We start from the raw sequence: 20,647 nt of genomic DNA on the forward strand, positions 1-20,647 counted from the left end.
CTTTACCCTTTACCCAATTCAAAGTTAGGGTTGTACCATTACAAAAATGGGGGGTGTTGTGGATTTCTTTGTACAAAAGGCGGATGCGAATGCGTAAATAGGGTAAATTATGGACTATCGTAATCTGATAATGGCTCGAATCCTGTAAAGGCCTGAGAAACATAATGTAAGACGCGAGTAGGGCATTGGTTCGAATCCAGTGATGGACTGAATCAGGTAAAATATAATCGAAACGGGTAAACATTTGAATCAGTTAATGGATCGAATCCGGTCAACCTTTGAATCGGTTAAAGGTTCGAATCCGGTAAACGTTTGAATCGGTTGAGGGGGAACAAACACCAGAAACAGGTTTGACACCAGAAACGCCACCAGGATTTGGAGGAAGGAGACAGGTTTGAGAGTTCAGTCTTGAGAGTAGAGAGATAGTGCTTCCTGGCTCTCTTGAGGGTATATACACACTTGTTCCGAGCTTTGTGAAAGGAACTGAGATTGCCTTCAGTTGGATTAGCCTTCGAAGAGGCAAAGGCAAGTTGCTTCAGAGCAACTGCATCACCACAAGATTCAGTGTACCATGGACGGGAGGAAGGGTATGACAACTGAAGACGAGATGGGATAAATCTGTGCATGAGAGAGAGCAGTTTGCTTTGGAAGAATTCCCAGGAAGAATTGATGTTAGAGGCAGTAGAGATGGCAGACCAGTCCAGATGATTTATGGCTGCTTGAAGACCATGTCAGTCAGCCTGGGTGAAATGCCAGACTCGTCGACGCTGAGGAGGTTCTCTGAGAATGGCCAGACAGGTAATTTTTTTTTTTTGTATACAACATCAAGGCTCGTGAAAGAGCTAACATTAATCACACAAAAAAAATCAAACAGGCACATAAAACATACAATAAGGGGAGCGGTAGACAAGATGGGGAGAGAGGGGGGGGGGGGAGCACACAAACACAACATTTGAGAGCAGGGACATCGGGAGATCTGTGGGAGGGAGAGCGCTTCGGGGGAGGCGTGGAAAGGGGGGGGGGGCATGGGAGAAGTATAAAACACATGGACACTGCAAGGACTTCTAGGAAAGAAGTTGGTACTTCAAAAAAGTGGATCTGGGGTGAATTAGCGGGGGTAGAAAAGATCAAGGTTTTGGATTGGGGAAGATAAGAGATGGTGGTGAACAGCTGTTTTAAAGACCTGGAGGGAGGAGTGGGATTGAAGAGAGTGAGGGAGTTTGCTCCAGAGGCAGGAGAAAAGAGGAATGGAAGAGTGAAGGTGAGCAGAGAGTCTTGATTTTGACAGTTTAACCAGAGGAGGGTTTCTGGCAGATCTTCTGCAACCTGGAGGAATATTTGAGTGACAGAGCACAGAGAGTGAGCTGGGGGAGCAAGGCCGGAGAGGAGTCTGGAGAAGACAGAAAGACCACCAATCTGCCTGCAGTGAGTGAGTGAAAGGCCCTCGGAGTTAGCTTCATCGCGGGGGGAAATTCCAATGATTCTGAAAGCTTTGGTTTCAACAGCGTGAAGCCGAGATAGGTATGAGGCAGGAGCACCGGCCCAGAGGGGAGAACAGTATTCCATGGACCTGCAGATGAAAGCCTTTTATGTGGTGAGGAGCTCAGGTGTGCCAAGGAAGGACCTCGCACGACCCAGTCGGCGACTGGCTTTGGAGGCCAGCTTGGAAATGTGGTTTTCCCCGGAAATATCATGCCAGATAGTTAGACCCAAAAGCTTGAGTGACAGAACTTCTTGGAGAGGATTGTTGAGAAAGTAGATGGGAGGGTTGTCCAGTCGATCTTTTCAGAGAGACATAGTGAGTGTGTGAGATTTGTCAGGATTGAAAGACATGTTCCACTTGTTTGACCAGTCTGTGATTTTGTCCAGGACTGCAGAGAGTGAGGATGCTGCAGACTGCCGATCTGAGGGAGGAGGAATGGAGCGGCAGAGAGTGGAGTCATCAGCAAAGAGAGAGAGGATTTTCCAGAGAGTCGGAGAGATCTTTGATACAACAACAACAACAGGCATTTTAAGGCCATTTTCCCTGCAAGAGCGGGGGTTAGCCTTGCGGTCCCCATGACAATGTTCTCCATTTTGCCCTATTTTCTGCATCTCCCCTTGTTAACCCCTTGCCCGCATTTCTTCTTCGACCATCTTTAGCCAAGTCTATCTCGGTCTTCCACGTCCACTACTTCCTTCTACATTCATTCCCATCACTCTTTTCAACCAGTCACTTTCATCCTTCCTCAACAGATGACCAAACCATCTCAACCTGTTTCTCTTCAGAGCAGCCATCACAGGCTCTATTCCCATCATCTTTCGCATTTCATCATTTGTCTTCCTCTCTCTCAACGATACTCCACACATCCACCGAACCATTCGCATTTCCACCCTTTCCAGCCTTCGTTGCTGCTCTACGTTCATTACCCATGTCTCACTCCCATAAATCATAACACTTCTCACACATGCAGCATACACCTTTCCCTTCAGCTTCAATGACACTCCCCTCCTCGTCAGCACGCCACTCAGTTCCCGAAACTTCTTCCATGCACACCTCACTCGAGCAACCGTTGCCGAGTCTGATCCACCTTCTCCATTCAGCATGTCTCCAAGGTAACAAAATGTTTTCACACCTTCCAGCTTCACGCCATCTCCAAGATCCAACTCAACATTTCCTCCATCTGCAGCTCCCTCTGTGCACACCTTACACTTGAATGTAGCTGCCACACTGGTTAATGACCCTCTCAAACCACTACATTTTTGATGAACCCACTCAGCACACATTGGACATTGAATGGAATTTACTCCGACACCCTTCCTGCACACAGCACACGGCCACTTCCCAGTTCTTTCCACCTCACCACATGCTTTACCACTTGCCATCACCTTCGTTCTTCCGATATTCACCTTCAGATCTTTTGTCTCCATACATTCCTTCCACCTGTTCATCTTCTCCTTCAGTCCATCCATACTTTCTGCAATCAACACCAGATCATCTGCACAAACAACTCCCACAGTAGACCCTCCTTTACGTTCTGAGCCAGCACCTCCATCACAGCTACAAATAGTAGTGGACTTAGTACCGACCCTTGATGCACTCCCACCTTCACCTCAAACTCACCACGGTTCCCGTCCTTCGTCCTTACAGCTGTGCGCACTCTTTTGTACATTGCCATCACGACTCTGATCAACCATTCCTCCACTCCTAACTTCCTCAATGCCCCTGTCACTACTTCACGTGGAACCCTATCGAATGCTTTCTCCAGATCTACAAACCCAAGAAACAACTTCTTCCTCTTCTCCATATACTTCTCCTGCAACTGCCTCACAATAAAAAGCACGTCTGTCATTCCTCTTCCTGGCATAAATCCAAACTGCATTTCGTCAATCTTCACTTTCTTCCTTATCCTCCTCTCCAACACCCTTTCCAATACCTTCAGTCCATGCTCCAATAACTTTATCGCTCGATACGAGCCACACTCCAGAGGGTCACCTTTCCCCTTGTATAGAGGGACGAGGGTACTCAGTTCCCAATCCACTGGAATGCGGCCTTCTTTCACCACCAGATTGCAGATCTCTGTCATTCTCTTCACACCCCAATTTCCCGCTGCCTTCAACATATCTCCCACAACTCCCGTCGGCCCTCCCGCTTTTCTACTCTTCATTGCTTTTATCGCTTCCTCAACTTCCTTCTTGGTTATCTTCTCTGCTGGTCCAAAAACTGGGTTACTCTCTATGTTGCCATCCCATTCATTCTCTGCATTCAACAGTATTTCCATATATCTCTTCCATCATCCTTTAATTCCATCTGGGTCCACAACGATTTGTCCCACTTCATCCTTCAAGCAACTCACCCCCATCACATCACACCTCTCTTTCGCTATCTGCTTTGCAATCCTGAATACTGCTTTCTGACCCTCTTCCGAATCCAAGCGCTGTCCGAACATTTTCCTACATGCCTCCTGTGCCTTTGCTACCTCTTTCTTTGCAGCCTTCTTGGCTGCCTTATAACTTTCATGCTCTGCCTTTTCTGCCCCCATACCCTTCGCCTTCTGCCACTCCTTGAACTTCTTTCTCTTCTCGTCAATCTTCTTTCCAACTTCATCATCCCACCACCATGTTTCCGAGTGCCTCGGTGGTCCTTTTGTCCATCCACATACCTCACCAACGGCTCCCAACAGACTATCTTTCATTGACATCCAACCACTTTCAAGCTCAACCACATCATCCTCCACCATACTCAGCCTCTCTTTTAATGCCTCCCTCACTGTCACCTCTTTCAACCTCCACACCTTCATTCTCGGTTGGTACTTCACCCGCCGAGCTCTCCTCGCACCTTTCACCCTTATGTCGCAGACCACCAAGTGGTGCTGTGAAACAGCCTCCTCCCCCGGGATCACCTTTGTGTCCCGGAGGTGCCCCCTATCTCGCCTACGCACCAGCAGGTAGTCAACGGTTGTCGTCGACCCACCTGACGTGTATGTAACAAGCTTATTATCTTCTTTCTGGAACTGAGTATTACAAATCAGCTCCATCAGCAAACTCCAAAATCCTTCCACCTTCTTCATTTCTCACACCATATCCTTACCCCCCATGAACTCCCTCAAAACCGTCCATACTCCTTCCCACATGTCCATTTAGGTCTCCTCCGACCACAACAACTTCCTCATCTTTCACGTTTTCCATCAGCTTCTCTATTGCACACCAGAATCTGTCCTTCTCTTCATCGCTCCGACCAACCTGCGGAGCATATCCCGAGATGATGTTCACCAAGAGCTTTCCAATCATCATTTTCACCATCATCAACCTTTCACTCACTCTAGTCACACTCACCACACTGTCTACAAACTCCTCAGAAAACAGGACACCAACACCATTCATGCCCTCCGGGCACCCTTGCAACACAAACTTGTATTTCTGTCCCTGCCTACCCTTCACCATTCTCACACCACTTCCCTTCCATCTCGTCTCCTGCACACAACATATGTCCACTCTTCTTCTGACATACTTCCACCACTTCTCCTGATCTCCCTGTCATTGTCCCTACATTCCATGTCCCAAATCTCAGAAACCGATCTCCACGTCAGGCATCAGACATTTCGTCGTCATAAATGGAATGATTTCCACCCTTGCTTCGATCGGCTTCCCCACCTTGAGTTTTGACGAGAGGGAGTGGGGTCCCCCACCGGGTACTTCAGGCTGTACCCTGCCCATATGTAGTCGTAATTGTCATGGTTCTCTTTTTGAGGCAATGTTTTTATGGCCGGATACCCTTCCTGACGCCAACCCTTTTAGTCGCCTCTTACAACACGCAGGGATACGGTGTACCTATTCTAAACCGGGGTACACACCGGAGAGATCATTGATGAAGATCAGAAAAAGCACAGGGCCCAGAACACTGCCTTGGGGAACTCCAGCCTGAACAGGAAGGGGAGATGAGAGAAATCCATTCAGGGCCACACGTTGACTACGACCAGAGAGGAATTCTGCAAGCCATGAATGAAGATTTCCATGGATAGCATAGGAGGAGAGTTTGGTGAGCAGAGCAGGGTGCCAGACCGTATCGAAGACACGTGATAAGTCAAGGGAGGCAGCTCTGATTTCCTGTTTGGCATTAAGGACCTCCATCCATTGTTGAGACAGCAGAAGCAGCAGCTCCAGAGTAGAATGACCTGGTCTGAATCCAAATTGATGATCAGAGATCAATTCATTGGAGAAGAGGAAGGATTTGATATCCAAAGCAATGATGGATTCCATGACTTTGCTGATAATTGGGGACAGGCGGATTGGTCTCTAGTTGCAAGGATCTGTTTTTGCACCTTTTTTGTGTAAAGCGGTAATGTTTGCTGATTTCCAAGATGCTGGCAGATGACCTTGAGCAAAAGAGAGGGTGAAGAGAACAGAGAGAGGGTGAGATACTGCAGCAGAGCAGTATGGACATGGATTTAAATTATACCTAATTACCTAATTATTAATTAACTTATACCTAATTATAAAAAAAATATTTACCTTATAATAATTACCTGCAGGAGTACCCGGCGTTGCCGGTGGGGTGGTTGGGGGGGGAGGGGAGGAGGCAGGATAGGGAGGGGTGAGGAAGGGAGTGGGGGGAGTGGAATGGAGTTCATCACCTTTTTGTTGAATATATGCTGGTGAATGTGCCATTCATCACGTTTGAGTTAAGTTTGATGCTGATCAGGAAGAAGAAGAAGAAGAAGCCTTACAACAACTTCGTACACTTCCGGAATTGTTTGATTTATGTGTTCAAATGTCTGGTGATTGTTTTGTATTTATTTATGTGAATGTACTTGTATATAACTGTCATTAACTTCATAAAGGCTTAGGCACTAATGAGAGATTTTTTTTTCTTTCTTAAATCCCAAAAAACGAACTTTTTTTAATTTCAGAATTTTTTTGGGGCCTAAAACACTCCCAGGCACTCACTGATGAACCTCTGAAAGTTTGACGAAGATCCGTTCAGCGATCTCTGAGAAATATGGCGACACACAGACACACAGACAGACAGACAGACCAACAGCTCTCTTATATAGTCGATTATTAATTCCCGATAGATTTTGTTTTTTTACTCTTCTATTAGAAGTAGGTATATGTATGTACACTTTAAAGAAGTTATTACCAATCGTCCGTTCCTCATCAATGGTTTCAAATGGAGTGCTTGCTTGAGTGCTGAAGCCATTGGGAAACACTCTCCAAGAAACTTGGTAACTGACCACACCCCAGAGGATGACTTATTTCGGCCATATTGTTACGGATTCGGCCCAAATTATGGTTGTTATTCTTATCATTGTTGGTTCTAGGTATCATCCTTATTGTGGCTTAAGGGAAAGGGTTATTGTGGTTAAAAGGTTTAAAAGCGCTCCTTGTAAAATGTGGCCGGAAATCGGATCGTGACCCGGAAGGAAAGGGAGCGAAGAAGAGGAGGCGGGAGGAGATCGTGAAAAGACGTTTTGGTTGAAGCTCCGGACCGATTGGTGGAGCGTACAGGGCGAGTGGACCCTGCGTCCTTGAAAGGAAGTTTGGGCGATAGGAGATATCGCCGGAATGCTGTGGAGCCTGTGTAGTCGGGTATCCTCATTGAGGTTCCGGATTATCCTTGCCTCAAAGCCCGGGTTCGAGTGAAAGCCGTCCGCCATATTCGCCACGCGCGCAACCTGCAGTGAACAGGTTTTTGTTGCGTCGGCCGGACATTATTCCCCGGTGGGCTGCCGGGGACGGCTGTGCAAAAAAGGGGCTTTTGAGGATTATACGGAGACTCGTTGATTGAACCACAAACGTGTACGTCGGAGCGCGTCTGGGAGGTTTCCCATTCCACCGCTATCGTGCTGGGTGTGGATCACGTGACCTGTGGGTTGCTTCGATCGTCCACGCCTCAATTGATTGTGATCGGACATTGATCCAACGATCGCTGGAGCGAATCGACCTCGCCTTGGAGGGGTACAGAGACATTGGGGGAGTACTGTGAGTTTGGGTTAAAGGATGAGATAAGGTGGTACCATCTTTAAAATCCTGATTGTAGGGCGAATTGTTATTATTATTTGTGTCGTGATTCCGGTGTGATTTATAATATATTATTGTTTGTTCATAACCCTTGGTGTGGTTTCATTATTGATTTGATTGATTTCAACCAAGGATAACATATCTTTCTCCCGGGGACCCTCTCGGGGTTCGGAGGTTTACCGAGACCAGAGGATAGGGGAGGACCCCGTAACAGAAATTGGGGGCTCGTCAAATTGACTCGTGGGCTCGAAATTGGGCCTGCTTCCGGGATCTAAAATTTCCTAAATTTAGTGCGGGAAAGAATTCCCGAACATTCCCAGAATTCCCAAATTTGGAACTTTTTCCAACATTCCCAAATTTTTCCCCAAAAAATAATTATAATAATTTATTGCGTGAAGGTTAACAGGTGTTAACAGTAGTCACCATGGAGTTTGACGCAGAGTAGTTTACAGTGACCCCTAGTGAAGCACGGATCAGAGCGTTAGTAAAATCGGACCTCTTGAAATTGGCCAAACATTTTAGCTTGGAGGTCCGAACTAATATGAAGAAGGCAGAGTTGCAGACAGTGGTGATACAATCTATGGTGGGATTAGAAACATGGGAAGAGGTAGCCTGGGATTGGTTACCAGAAGAGCAAGAAAATGTGGAGCTCCAGAAACTGGAGATGCAATTACAGAGCCAGGAAAGTGAAAAAGCAGAGGAAAGGAAAGCAGAAAAGGAAAGAGCAGAACAGGAACGAGAACTCCAGGAAAGGTTAAAAGCAGAGGAAAGAAAAGCAGAAAAGGAAAGAGCAGAACAGGAAAGAGAACTCCAGGAAAGGTTAGAAGACAAAAAAACTGAGGAAAGGAGAGTGGAACGAGAACTCCAGGAAAGATTAAAAGCAGAGGAACGAGAACTCCAGGAAAGATGAAAAGCAGAGGAATGAGAACTCCAGGAAAGATTAAAAGCAGAGGAACGAGAACTCCAGGAAAGATTAAAAGCAGAGGAAAGGAAAGCAGAAGAGAGAAGAGAAGAGAAACAAGCAGAGGAGAGGAGAGTGGAACGAGAACTCCAGGAAAGGTTAGAAGAGAAGAAAGCAGAGGAAAGGAGAGTTGAAATAGAACTCCAAGAAAGGTTAGAGAAAAAAAAACAGAGGAGAGAAAAGCCGAAACGGAGTTAAGGGATCGTGAAATGGCCCTTCAGCAGGAAATTAAACTCAAGGAGCTGGATGTAATGACAGAACGGGGAGAGGTACCATCCATGCCGACTGGTTCGACACCTAGTCAGAACACCTGGGATGTTGGCAGACATGTGAGGCTGGTTCCACCCTTCAATGAAAAGGAGGTAGCCAAGTTTTTTCCACACTTTGAGAAAGTGGCTCGACTTTTAAACTGGCCTGAGGAGTACTGGTCCATACTAGTGCAAAGTGTTCTGGTGGGTAAAGCTCAAGAGATTTATTCGGCTTTACCGATTGACCAATGTGCAGATTACGAGGTATTGAAGAAACACATTCTCAAAGCCTATGAATTGGTCCCAGAAGCTCACCGACAAAAATTCCGGAATGCCAGGAGGAGGGAGAGTGAGACCCATGTGGAGTTTGCCAGATTGAAAGAAACCATGTTTGAGATGTGGTGTGATTCAAAAGGAGTTGGCAAAGACTTCGAACTATTGCGACAATTGATCCTAGTGGAGGAATTCCAACAGTGTGTCCACGAGGACATTAAAGTTCATCTGGAGGAAAGGAAAGTACCAAAGCTGTATGAGGCAGCAACCATGGCAGATGACTATGCCTTAACACACAGGATGGGGTTCCACAAACCGAACTTCTCGCCCAGACCTAGCCAGGGGAGCTATGGTACATCAGGGGCGGAGAATGAAAATCCATGGGGGCGGCCTCGAGATGAAAATGAGGACCACTCTGACACCACGACTTCTAAAAATCAGAAGACTGCGGTTCCAAGACAGACCTATCGTCTGGGGGGCTCGAGGCAGACCGCCACCCCCATGCCTTGGCAGACCACGAGGTTCTCCTCCGGGCCTACTTGCACTTTTTGCCATAAACCTGGACACTTGATGTCCAACTGTTATGCTCTGGGAAAGGAAAATCAGGAGCGGAGTTCGACTAGTACGACTCCAAATGTGATGGCCATTGTGAGAAATCACCCTCAAAAGGGTTACCAACCATTTATTTCAGAGGGGTTTGTGTCACTGGATGGAGCCTCGACTAACCGGAGACCGGTTAGGATATTGAGGGACACAGGAGCACATCAATCTTTAGTGCTTGAAGGCATCTTGCCATGGTCCGAGGAGACGGCAACTGGGGATAGTGTTCGTTTACAGGGGATTGGTGGCTGTGTTAGTGCTCCACTTCATGTCATCCATTTGGAGTCTGATTTGATGTCAGGACTGGTCACCGTCGGGTTTACAAGCCACGCTTCCTGTAGAGGGAGTATCTGTTGCTATCGGGAATGATTTGGCTGTTGGTCAAGTTATGGTGACCCGATGGTTGTTAAAAAGCCCAGTAGGGAAAATAACACCACACCAGTTAGGGATGGCGACAAATTTAGCAAGCTATTTGTAGGTGGACTGAACTTCAAAACAAAGGAAGATGTTCTGGAGTCTGCCTTCAGCAAATATGGACCGCTTTTGGAAGTGCTGCTGATAAAAGACAGGGAGACACAAAAGGTCAAGAGGGTTTGGCTTTGTCACGTTTGAAAACTCAAAGGATGCCAGAGAGGCAGAAAAGGATCTGAATAGCAAGGAGTTGGAGGGTCGGACCATCACAGTAGGGAAGGCAGTTCCTAGGGGTCGAGGGGGCTACAGAGGAGGACCACGGAGTAGTAGTGGTGGTGGCCGCAATCGATATTATTATGGAGGCTTCCAGAGTTATGACAGTTCCCAAAAGAAGGTTTATCAGAGCAGTGGCCGAGAAGGAGACCGCCATTCAGGTGACTACTGTGACAAGTGATCCAACCGTGATTGTTAGGAAAGTTAGAAAGAGTTGAAGCACTGAATGCTGCAGAGCAGCCGAGCCAAGATTCCTACACGGATTAATCGTGAACTCCACGTTCCTAATGGCGTCCATGTAGTGAACTTTCCTACACGGACTAACCGTGAACTCCACGTTCCTAAAGGTGTCCATGTCATGAATATGTCCAGGCATCACCACCCAACCACCATGGAACCTGGCCCTCAGCTCGGCCTCCCAGAAAAAGTGCTATCGATTTGCTTGACTTTGGATTTTTGATCAACCCCTTAACCTTCATTCAAAAGAAAGTAAAAGTAAAAATCAGAGGTGGATGAGATGGAGTTTGGCTTTGCAGGGGTAACTTGGAAATTTAACATGTAAAGGGCCGGGACAATGTCGTGGCTGACGCTTTGTCCAGAGTGAATTAATTTTGGGAATTCTGTGGGTGGTGTGAAAGTTTTGTTGCTTTATTTTTGGGGAAACATTGATTACTTGTGTTGGTTTCAAGAATTTGCCTACAAAGAAAGTTTTCGCTGTGTTCAAACTTTCTTTCTTGAGGGGGGGGGGAAGTGTTATGGATTCGGCCCTAATTATGGTTGTTATTGTTATCATTGTTGGTTCTAGGTATGATGCTTATTGTGGCTTAAGGGAAAGGGTTATTGTGGTTAAAAGGTTTAAAAGCGCTCCTGGTAAAATGTGGCCGGAAATCGGATCGTGACCCGGAAGGAAAGGGAGCGAAGAAGAAGAGGCGGGAGGAGATTGTGAAAAGACGTTTTGGTTGAAGCTCCGGACCAATTGGTGGCGTGTACAGGGCGAGTGGACCCTGCGTCCTTGAAAGGAAGTTCAGGCGATAGGAGATATCGCCGGAGTGCTGTGGAGCCTGTGTAGTCGGGTATCCTCATTGAGGTTCCGGATTATCCTTGCCTCAATGCCCGGGTTCGAGTGAAAGCTGTCCGCCATCTTCGCCATGCGCGCAACCTGCAGTGAACAGGTTTCTGTCGTGTCGGCCGGACATTATTCCCCAGTGGGTTGCCGGGGATGGCTGTGCAAAAAAGGGGCTTTTGAGGATTATACGGAGACTGGTTGATTGAACCGCAAACGTGTACGTCGGAGCGCGTCTTTGGGAGGTTTCCCATTCCGCCGCTATCGTGCTGGGTGTGGATCACGTGACCTGTGGATTGCTTCGATCATCCACGCCTCAATTGATTGTGATCGGACATTGATCCAACGATCGCTGGAGCGAATCGACCTCGCCTTGGAGGGGTACAGAGACATTGGGGGAGTACTGTGAGTTTGGGTTAAAGGACGAGATAAGGTGGTACCATCTTAAAAATAGTGATTGTAGGGCGAATTGTTATTATTATTTGTGTCGTGATTCCGGTGTGATTTATAATATATTATTGTTTGTTCATAACCCTTGGTGTGGTTTCATTATTGATTTGATTGATTTCAACCAAGGATAACATATCTTTCTGCCGGGGACCCTCTCGGGGTTCGGAGGTTTACCGAGACCAGAGGACAGGGGAGGACTCCGTAACAATATCGATGAATTCAACCCTCAGGGGGCAGATTTCGACAAGACATGTGGCAAGTTAGAGGTTGGTAGGTATCAAAAGCGGGTTTTATTTTAATTAATTATTTTCCCCAAAAGTGGTTAAATACACTTTATTCACAGTCATCGACGCATATACATTGCATTCAGAAAGTATTCAGACCCCTTCACTTTTTTCACATTTTGTTATGTTGCAGCCTTATGCTGAAATCGTTTAAATTCTTTTTTTTCCCTCATCAATCTACACTCAATACCCCATAATGACAAAGAGAAAACAGGATTTCAGAAAGTTTTGCAAATTTATTAAAAAGGAAAAAACTGAAATATCACATTTACATAGGTATTCATACCCTTTGCTGTGACACTTGAAATTTAGCTCAGGTGCCTCCCATTTCTCTTGATCATATTTGACATGTTTCTACACCTTGATTGGAGTCCACCTGTGGTAAATTCAATCGATTGGACATGATTTGGAAAGGCACACACCTGTCTAGATAAGGTCTCACAGCTGACAATGCATATCAGAGCAAAAACCAAGCCATGAGGTTGAAGGAACTGCCTGCAGAGCTCAGAGACAGGATTGTGTCGAGGCACAGATTTGGCGAAGCCTACAAAAAAAAATCTCTGCTGCATTGAAGGTTCCCAAGAACACAGTGGCCTCCATAATTCTTAAATGGAAGAAGTTTGGAACAACCAGGACTCTTCCTGGAGCTGGCCGACCGGCCAAACTGAGCAATCGGGGGAGAAGGGCCTTGGTAATAGAGGTGACCAAGAACCCGATGGTCACTCTGGTTGAGCTCCAGAGATCCTGTGCTGAGATGGGAGAAACTTCCAGAAGGACAACCATCACTGCAACACTCCACCGATCTGGGCTTTATGGCAGAGTGGCCAGACGGAAGCCTCTCCTCAGTGAAAGACACATGAAAACCCACAGAATCTTGTTTCTCACAGTCTGAGAGTCCTTTAGGTGCTTTTTTGCAAACTCCAAGCGGGCTTTCAAATAGCACAAACTCAACCTATACATCCATTTAAAGGTAATTTTACTGCTCATGTAACGACATAACTCTCAAGGGTTAAATAGTCCGGAGGGAGTCGGTGGGGTCGGAGGTGAGAAGAGAGATGGGACGGGAATGAGGGGGGAGGGGAGGGAATGAGGGAGGAGGAAAGGGAAAGGGTGGGATGTGGTAAGGGAAGGGAAGAGAGGAGGGAGGGGAAGGGTGGGATGTGGGAGGGGAGAGAAGGAGGGAGGAGGAAAGGGAAAGGGTGGGATGTGGGAGGGGAGAGAATGAGGGAGGAGGAAAGGGAAAGGGTTTGATGTGGTAGGGGAAGGGAAGAGAGGATGGAGGGGAAGGGCTGGGAGAAGGTACCAGGCATTACACAGCAACGTTGGTTACCTTTGTGAGGAAGAAATAACGTTGTCGGGAACGCATCTCTATACATACAATGGTATAATGACCCCTTTTGGCACATTTTTGATTTACACTCTCTTTTCCAGGAATGCATCCTGAGCACTAACATCGGGACATCTATCTCTTGCACAACTGACTTGGCCTTGGTTCTATTGACACACGATGTCCCACTTGTGGAGCCTGACCGCTCTAGCCGTGTTGAAGCACAATTACTTAATTTTTTTCGATCTAGGTTATTGAGGAAGCATAAGCACTCAGCCCTCCTTGCAACTCGTTCACAAGGGAGCTCGTTCATGGAGTTTATAGGAGTTGTGGAAAGCTCCTGCGCTCGGAACAATATATGCTATAACCCTGTTGAGCCACTAAGCTGTGCTCCTGCCTTATGCTTTGGGTAATCCTGAAGATAAGAGAAAAAGTACTCAATTTTCATCCAGCTGTGACATCTGATCTAGTCGGGAAGATGGAATAAGAAAGTGTGGGTGTGTGTTTGGTTGTCTTTGCACTTAAAGCTCCTAACGTTGTACAATCCATCCTCATTTGCTTTAATATGATATAGCATGATACATTGCATAGTACCCAGGGATACCAGGGTATTGGTGGATTGTCATCCCGAGATTACAAGGGAATTTCAGGGAGAAGTAACCAAGCTATTTGTCCATCTCGTATATATTTTCTCCATCTATTTCCTTTATAATTTAGCGGTTGCCGAAGACGATAAGAAGAGGCCATTTCGTTGGGTACAAAAGGTAGTTTATTGTACAGAAATCTCCAGCAACTGCTAGCGAACGGAAGTCGTAACGGCTTATATAAAAGCAAGAACCCTCTTCGGAGGGCGTGGCTCCAACAGCCGTGCGTGCGTCACGACGACACAACCAAACGTCCGTGTGCGTGGGTTAGACCAAACCCATCGTAATGGTAACCGTCACATGCGGATAAGTGAATAAGGTAACCGCGACATGTGCATAAGGTAACCACTACATGCGCCCCCCCAGAAGGCACGCCACGGGCGTGTACGTAGTTCGCGGGTGGAACAGAGCCGGGCCGCGGGTGGAACCGAGCCGGGCCGCGGGTGGAACAGAGCCGGGCCGCGGGTGGAACAGAGCCGGGCCGCGGGTGGAACCGAGCCGGGCCGCGGGTGCTGAGCAGCGGCAGCAGCTGTAGTTGCAGCAGTAGGAAATGCGGGAGCGGCGAGCAGCGGTGCGCGCGAAGACAACGAGGCTCCAGTGCGCACGAAGGTAACAAAGCAGCCGTGCGTGCGCAAGAGATGAGCAGCATCAGCCTCGGGATCCGTCGTAGGAGCAGTAGTAGGAGTGGCGAGCAGCAGTACTCGGCCTGTGTGCACGGAGGCGACGAAGTAGCAGTACTCGGCCTGTGTGCGCGAAGGTGACGGACAGCAGTACTCGGCCTGTGTGCGCGGAGGCGACGAGCAGCGGTGCTCGGCCTGTGTGCGCTGAGGCGACGAAGTAGCCGTGCCGCCAACGCCCCGTAACGGCGTCCTTCGGAGGGTCTCGGAGCTGGTTAGCCCCTCCAGTGTGGAAGAGATTGCGGTCGCAATCCTGCCGTGTTCATTCGGCCCCCAAATACGTTCGGGGGCAACGGGGTCACCAGTTTAGCGGTTGCCGAAGACGAAAAGAAGAGGCCATTTCGTTGGGTACAAAAGGTAGTTTATTGTACAGAAATCTCCAGCAACTGCTAGCGAACGGAAGTCGTAACAGCTTATATAAAACCAAGAACCCTCTTCGGAGGGCGTGGCTCCAACTGCCGCGCGTGCGTCATGACGACACAACCAAAAGCCCGTGTGCGTGGGTTAGACCAAACCCATCGTAATGGTAACTGTCACATGCGGATAAGTGAATAAGGTAACCGCGACATGTGCATAAGGTAACCACTACAATAACCACATTCTGAAACGAGCTCTTCTGATTTAGTAAAACAATAACAAAACAATCGCATACCCCAAGATTTGTTCGATGTAAATGTAAGTCTGCAAATTGCCTGGAATCTCTGAGGTATAATGGGACAAGGAAAAAACAGACTTTGATGTCACAGGGAACACGAAGTCATTAATAACATATCTCATCGATCAGCCGAAGGGGAAACTGTAATGTTTCAAGGTTTATACAGCTTCATGTCATTAATGCCAGTTTATTATGTTTATGTAAACACCATACATAAATTTAGTTTGCTGTCTGGGTTGCTTACATGATAATAAATTTGCACAAAACAAATGAATTAAAATGAAACGATGATTCCAATAACGTCAGAGAATGTAAGCGTTAATGTACCATTCAAGACTTCAAGCATTTCGTGCACTGCAGTTTGTTCGCCATGATGCTATTATTGTAGAACAAACACCAGGCCCATGACTAGTCTACTGAAGGTATTTTCCAATCTTGAAACAAGAGCAATACTAAATTTAACAAACTGTATTGAAATCAATAGCAATAAATCTTCAGGTTCATATATATAAATCATTTCAAAACACACCTGGTCACAAGTGTGCCTCACTGACCGGGTTCCTCACCATCATCCCGTTTCGGCCCTTCAACCTTCAACGGGGCACATACGTCTGCACATGCAGCAGCTACACCGGGATGCGTACATACACACACCCCCAGCCATTGAGAACACAGACTACAACAAAACCGCCTCCACTCCCAGAACCCACAGCCCCTCACGCACTTACTCACACACAAAAAAACCACACAGAACCAACCGACCACCTACACTTACGACATGCACCACTCAAACAAAAACACATTCATGCAAAACCATACCCACTCCTCTAACACACACACACACACACACACACACACACACACACACACACACACACACACACCTCTATTTCTCTTCAATGCTCAGTCACTACCCCTTCAGGCTGAAATGAACCACCACCCACAACCTCAACTTACACCGTTCGACGTGCCTCCATAAACTTCCTCCATATCCAAAATGAGCCTTTCAAGGCAACCTGGGCCACCTTGTCACACATCCTCCATCTTTCTGTCCCACACACTCCCAGCCTAGCAAGAAATGCAGAAAAGGAATTGCCAATATACCCTCTACACCCCACCTCAAATGGCTGACACGAAACTCGCCAACCCTTCTCTCCTGACACTCTGCCTCCAGCAGATATACCCTTTTGATCAAAAATTCATTGAAAAGGTTAACTCGCCCCTCCTCCCCTTACCGAAGGCTCATACAGTAGGTTGTACAGATACCACATGCATGACAAAAACTTTAAGACATATTCTGCTTAGATATTAAGTGTGAGGGTATTCACAACAATGAACATCAACACAGCATAAAGTGCCTTCAGAAAAGTATTTACACCCCTTGACATTTTTCACATTTTGTTGTTATTGAGATTTCAAATGGATTAAATTGAGATTTTCTGTCACTGATATACACATAATACCCCATGATGTCAAAGTGGAATTTTCTTTTTAGAATTATTTACGAAGTAATTAAAAATGAAATACAGAAATATCTAATTTACATAGGTATTCAGCCCCCTGCGTCAATGCTTCGTAGAAGTGCCTTTAGTATCAATTACAGCTTTGAGTCTTCTTGGGTATGTCTGTATCAGCTTTGCACGTCTGGATTTGAGGAGTTTCTCCTATTCATCCTTGCAGATTTCCACAGGCTCTGTCAAGTTTGATGCGGATCATCGGTGAACAGCAATCTTCAAGTCTTTCCACAGATTCCCAACGGGATTCAAGTCTGGGCTTTGGCTGGGCCACTCAAGGACTTTCACATTCTTGTTCTGAAGCCATTCCAGTGTTGCTTTGGCTGTATGCTTGGGGTCATTGCCCTGTTAGAACGTAAATCTTCGCCACAGTCTAAGGTCTTTTTTTTTTTTTTTTTTTTTTTTTGTATACAATATCGAGGCTCGTGAAAGAGCGAACATTAATCACACAGAAAGACAAACCGACACATAAAACATATAACATAGGGAGCGGTAGACAAGATGGGGAGAGAGGGGGAAGGACACAAACACAACATTTGAGAGCAGGGACCGAGAGACATGGAGACATCGAGAGATCTGAGAGAGGGCGAGGGCTTTGGGGGGGGGGGGGGGCGTGGGAAGGGGGCAGTGGGAGAGGTATAAAACATATGGACACTGCCAGGACTTCCAGGAAAGAAGTTGGAATTTCAAACAAGGTGGATCTGGGGTGAATTAGCGGGGGTAGAAAAGATCAAGGTTTTGGATGGGGGAAGATAAGAGATGGTGGTGAACAGCTGTTTTAAAGACCTGGAGGGAGGAGTGGGATTGAAGGGAGTGAGGGAGTTTGTTCCAGAGGCGGGAGAAAAGAGGAATGAAAGAGTGAAGGTGAGCGGAGAGCCGAGATTTCGGCAGTTTAACCATCAGAGGGTTGCTGGCAGATCTTGTGCGACCTGTAGGAATATTTGGGGGACAGAGCACAGAGAGAGCTGGGGGTGCAAGGCCGGAGAGGAGTCGGTAGAAGACAGAAAGACCACCTACCTGCCTGCGGTGAGTGAGTGAAAGGCCCTCAGAGATAGCTTCATCGCGGGAGATTCCAATAATTCTGAAAGCTTTGGTTTCAACAGCGTGAAGCCGAGCTAGGTGTGAGGCAGGAGCACCGGCCCATAGGGGAGAACAGTATTCCATTGAGCTGCGGATGAAAGCCTTGTATGTGGTGAGGAGCTCAGGTGTGCCGAGGAAGGACTTCGCACGACGGAGGATGCCCAGTCGGCGACTGGCTTTGGAGGCCAGCTTGGAAATGTGGTTTTCCCAAGAAAGATCATGGCAGATAGTGAGACCCAAAATCTTGAGCGACAGAACTTCTTGGAGAGGATTGTTGAGAAAGTAGATGGGAGGGTTGTCCAGTCGATCTTTTCGGAGAGACATAGTAAGAGTGTGAGATTTGTCAGGATTGAAAGACATGTTCCACTTGTTTGACCAGTCTGTGATTTTGTCCAGGTCTTCAGAGAGTGAGGAGGCAGCAGACTGCCGATCTGAGGGAAGAGGAATGGAGCGGCAGAGAGTGGAGTCATCAGCAAAGAGATAGAGAGGATTTTCGAGAGAGTCAGAGAGATCATTGATGAAGACCAGAAAAAGCACGGGGCCCAGAACACTGCCTTGGGGAACTCCAGCCTGAACAGGAAGAGGAGATGAGAGAAACCCATTCAGGGCCACACGTTGACGACGACTAGAGAGGAAGTCCGCCAGCCATGCGTGGAGATTTCCATGGATACCAAAGGAGGAGAGTTTGGTGAGCAGAGCGGGGTGCCAGACCGTGTCGAAGGCACGTGATATGTCGAGGGAGACAGCTCTAATTTCCTGTTTGGCATTGAGGACCTCCATCCATTGTTGAGACAGCAGAAGCAGCATGTCCAGAGTAGAGTGACCTGGTCTGAAACCAAATTGATGATCAGAGATCAAGCCATTGGAGAAGAGGAAAGATTTCATATCAGAAGCAATGATGGATTCCATGACTTTGCTGATAATTGGGAGAAGGCTGATTGGTCTGTAGTTGCTAGGATCTGTTTTTGCACCTTTTTTGTGCAAAGCGGTGATGTTGGCTGATTTCCAAGCAGATGGCAGTTGACCTTGAGCAAAAGAGAGGGTGAAGAGAACAGAGAGAGGGTGAGATAGAGCAGCAGAGCAGGATTTTAGGACCCGTGGGCTGATGCCGTCGGGTCCAGTTGCAGAATCAGAGTCGAGGGTTGACAGAAACTTTTCCACCTTGTCAGGAGGAAAGGACACGGAGTCCAGGAGCAGCAGGGTACGACTGGGTATGGTGGGTACAGAGAGGGATGGGTTTGGGACACAAGATTTAGAGGCAAACACAGAGTTGAGGCATTCAGCTTTTTCACGTGCGGAGTCAGCTGTGTAGCCGTTTGAGGTAAGGGAGGGGATGGAGGGGGAACAAACACCAGAAACGGATTTGACCAGACGCCACCAGGATTTGGAAGAGGGAGACAGATAAGAGAGTTCGGTCTTGAGAACGGAGAGATATTGTTTCCTGGCTCTCCTGAGGGTGGACACACACTTGTTTCGGGCTTTGTGAAAGGAAATGAGATTTCCTTCCGTTGGATTTGCTTTCCAGGAGACGAAGGCAAGTTGTTTCTGGGCAACAGCCTCACCACAAGATTCCGTGTACCATGGACGGGAGGAAGGGTATGACAACTGAAGACGAGATGGGATAAATCTGTGCATGAGAGAGAGCAATTTACTTTGGAAGAATTCCCAGGATGAGTTGATGTCAGAGGTGGTAGAGATGGGAGACCAGTCCAGATGATTGATGGCTGCTTGAAGACCGTGCCAGTTGGCCTGAGTGAAATGCCAGACTCGTCGACGCTGAGCAGGCTCCCTGAGGATGGTCAGAGAGATGTCCACTTTAACAAGGACATGATCAGATGTTCCGATCGGAGCAGAAGAAGAGCAGCAGACATTTTCAGGGAAGTTAGTCATAACCAAGTCCAGAAGAGAAGATGTTCCGTTGACTGAGATCCGGGTCGGGAAATTGACAGATTGTGTCAGTCCCAGTGAGTCGCAGAAGTCCTTTGCTGAGGAGCCATGGCTGGTGAGAGAGGTACCCACACCCAGCCAACTGGCATGATGACAGTTGAAATCACCACATATGAGGAAGAGAGAGTTGGGATGAGTAGATAGAAGTTGGTCCATATCATCAGACAGCGAGATGTAGATGGAGTCATCACTGTTTGGTGGACGGTACAACACACATATGAACAAGAGGTGGGAGCGAAGGGGAAGCCGTAGCCAGAGGTATTCCTGGGGGTGAGGTGGAGAGAGTGCAGTGCAGGGCGAGTGAGGAAGAGAGTTTTTGATAAAGATAGCAACCCCGCCTCCAGGACGAGGCTCAGGTCTATCATACCGGAGGAGGGAGTAGCCCGGGAGAGATACTATGGAATCAGAGACATCATAAAGGAGGAAAGTTTCTGTTAAGCAGATCACGTCTGGTTTGACAGAAGCAACCTGTATGGAGAGATCGGTTAAGTTTGAACGAAGGCCCCGGATGTTTGAGGTCCATACCGTTAATGAAGAGGAAGGGGGAGCATCAGATACAGAACAGGGGGGAGGAGGGGTAGGGTAAGATGTGGAAGAGGTGGAAGAGGTAGGGAGAGCTGTTGAAGGTGTGTCAGAGATTTCAGAATAGCTCGGAGAAAGGGAAGGATGGGGCGGACAAAAGGTTTGATGGTGATTGGGTGAGCCACAATGAGGTGTTATTTGAGGAGGGGGAAGAGCGA

Source organism: Myxine glutinosa, chromosome 6, assembly GCF_964187855.1.
Source record: "Myxine glutinosa chromosome 6, kmMyxGlut1.1, whole genome shotgun sequence".
Taxonomy (NCBI): domain Eukaryota; kingdom Metazoa; phylum Chordata; class Myxini; order Myxiniformes; family Myxinidae; genus Myxine; species Myxine glutinosa.